The sequence below is a fragment of the Triticum aestivum genome, chromosome 3D, assembly GCF_018294505.1.
Source record: "Triticum aestivum cultivar Chinese Spring chromosome 3D, IWGSC CS RefSeq v2.1, whole genome shotgun sequence".
Taxonomy (NCBI): Eukaryota; Viridiplantae; Streptophyta; class Magnoliopsida; order Poales; family Poaceae; genus Triticum; species Triticum aestivum.
The window spans coordinates 521,650,367-521,653,913 of NC_057802.1; positions in this window are offsets into that span (position 1 = coordinate 521,650,367).

The following is a 3,547-nucleotide window of genomic DNA, read 5'->3' on the forward strand; positions in this document are numbered from 1 at the left end:
GGGGGCAAGCACCACATGTTGAAGGATCTATGACAATATAACTTCCATGAATATGAACAAACATAAATCATTACGTTGTCTTCCTTGTCCAACGTCAACAATTTTGGCATATAATATTTTGATGGGGGCTCACAATCACAAAAGATTTCAAGGATAGTGTATTTATATGTGAATCTTCTCTTGCCTTTACTAATTCTTCCATGAGTTGCATCATTGACCAATGTTATGTTTGTCAATATCTAATAAAATTTTCTACTTATACTTTTCCTTATGTGGTGTCATCACCTGCCATAAGATTAGCATATGATCTTTTTCATTTATTTCCTTTCCTTTTATTGAAACATGAAAGTAAAGCAAGCAAAAAACTCAAACTAAACTTTATTATATATCTCGCACACGATTACAAGGATAAATCACCAAGCAAACTCTTGGAAAGAAAGGATCAAACTAAACTTTTATTCATCTAAAGAAAAGATAACTATGGATCAAACTAAGATAAGTAATGGCAAAAGATAGTGGGAGTGATACGATACCAGGGCACCTCCCCCAAGCTTGGTGGAAGCCAAGGGGAGTGGCCATACCCGATACTCAATTTTCTTTTGGTGATGAAGAAGATGGTGGTGGTGATGTAGATATCTTGTCCTCGGGTTTCCATGGAAGAGGTCCACCATCATAAGAGGAGGAGTGAGTCTCACGGGTCCTGCAACTGGCAGCCAAACTCATACCTTTGAACCTCGCCTCATATTCAAAGACTTGGTTTTGGAGATCATAGATCTAGCTTTGGAGGAAGTTGATTTGCTCGTTGAGGGAGAAGACGATGTCCTTCATGGACTTGCCATCCACCTTGATATCACGGGTAATGTCCGTGATCATGAGGTGATTGGCATCGAGTCCACGCTCCACCATCCCCTTCCACCGGAAGACCTCCTGCTCCATAGCTTTAAGCCTGGACTCCACGGTTCCCGTCCCCTTGGGACCTTGCACATCGCAGATGTGCAACACCTCCTCATGCATATGAATGACCTGAGGGTGTTGCACCACCTCTCGTAAATATGGGTTGATGATGTTCTTGAAGAACTTGTCCTTGGAGATGCTTGAAGCGGTCATGGTAGATGGGATCTGACAGAAAACAACAAGGAAAAGAAAACAGAAGATTTTTCCATGATACGGTGGTCAATAGGTTTGGGGGGTAGATTAAATTTTTTTATCTTGGGAAACAAGCAAATGGTAGAAAAACAGAGTTCGGAAGGTGCCCGAGGTGGGCACAACCCACCTGGGCGTGCCTGGCTTGGTGTCTTGTGCCCACCAGGGTCACTTTCCCGGTAGTTTTTTATTTTCCTAATTTTTGTTATATTCCAAAACTGACAAAAAATATTTTTGCGGTTTTTCGGAGTCTGTTTACTTATCGTATCACATACCTCCTTTTTTTCACGATTCTGGAGTGTTCCGGAAGGACTCTTTTATGTGTTCTCCAGTGTCAAAGTTTGGATAATATTATTTTCAACATTAATGGGCGTACCTGAGATATAATGTTTTATTCATTGTCCATTGACAACCTTCGGGTTAGTGCCTTCGGCATTATTTATTTTGATGACTCCAAACCGATAAACCTCCTCGATAACATAGGGGCCTTCCCATTTTGAGAGGAGTTTTCCTGCAAAGAATCCGAAACGAGAGTTGTAAAAATGAACATATTCCCCGACTTTAAACTCACGCTTTTGGATTCTTTTATCATGCCATCTTTTAACTTTTTCTTTGAACAATTTTGCATTCTCATAAGCTTGGGTTCTCCATTCATCTAATGAGCTAATATCAAATAACCTCTTTTCACCAGCAAGTTTGAAATCATAATTGAGCTCTTTGATGGCCCAATATGCTTTATGTTCTAACTCAAGAAGCAAATGACAAGCTTTTCCATAAACCATTTTATAAGGAGACATACCCATAGGATTTTTATATGCTATTCTATAAGCCCAAAGTGCATCATCTAGTTTCTTAGACCAATTCTTCCTGGACCTATTGTCAGTCTTTTGCAAAATTAATTTTATTTCTCTATTGCTAAGTTCAACTTGACCACTAGACTGAGGATGATAAGGTGATGCAATTCTATGGTTAACATCATACTTGGCAAGCATTTTACGAAAAGCACCATGAATAAAGTGTGAACCACCATCAGTCATTAAATATCTAGGGACTCCAAACCTTGGGAAAATAACTTCCTTAAGCATTTTAATAGAGGTGTGGTGAGCGCCTGTAATAGCCGGCCAAACCTAAGAAGCTGCGGACCAGCACTACTAGTTGGAATAACTTCTACCCATTTACTAACATAGTCAACAGCAACCAAAATATCTGTATACCCATTAGAGGAAGGAAAAGGTCCCATGTAATCAAATCCCCAAACATCAAATGGTTCAACATCAAGAGAATAATTCATAGGCATTTCTTGACGCTTACCGATATTACCTATTCTTTGACATTCATCACAATATAAGATGAACTTACGGGCATCCTTGAAGAGAGTAGGCCAATAAAATCCAGACTGCAATACCTTGTGAGCAGTTCTATCTCTAGCATGATGCCCTCCATAAGCTTCGGAGTGACATTTCCGTAGGATTTTTCCATGTTCATGCTCAGTTACACAACGTCTAATAATACCATCTACTCCTTCTTTATAAAGATGTGGGTCATCCCAAAAGTAATGTCTTAAATCCTAGAATAATTTTTTCTTTTGTAGGTATGTAAAGCTAGGTGGTAAATATTTAGCAACAATGTAATTAGCATAGTCAGCATACCAAGGAGTACTATGAGCAACATTTATTGCAGCTAACTGCTCATCAGGAAAACTATCATCAATAGGTAGTGGGTCATCAGGCACATTTTCAAGCCTAGACAAGTTATCAACTACGGGGTTCTCAGCTCCTTTTCTATCAATGATATGTAAATCAAATTCTTGTAACAAGAGAACCCATCGAATAAGTCTAGGTTTAGCATCTTTCTTTTCCATAAGATATTTAATAGCAGCATGATCGGTGTGAAAAATTACTTTTGAATCAACAATATAAGGTCTAAATTTATCACCAGCAAACACCACTGCTACGAATTCTTTTTCAGTAGTAGCATAATTTCGTTGAGCACTGTCTAGAGTTTTACTAGCATAATGAATAACATTCAATTTCTTATCAACTCTTTGTCCTACAACAGCACCAACAGCATATTCACTAGCATCACACCTAATTTCAAAAGGCAAGTTCCAATCAGGTGGTTGAACAATAGGTGCAGAAATTAAGGCTTTCTTGAGTGTTTCAAAGGCTTCTAAACAATCATCATAAAAAACAAAAGGATTATCCTTTTGTAAAAGACTCGTAAGAGGCCTAGAAATTTAAGAAAAGTCTTTGATAAATCTCCTATAGAAACCAGCATGACCTAGGAAACTACGAATACCTTTGATATCTTTAGGACATGGCATTTTCTCAATTGCATCAACCTTAGCTTTGTCCACTTCAATACCTCTTTCAGAAATTTTATGACCCAAGACAATGCCTTCATT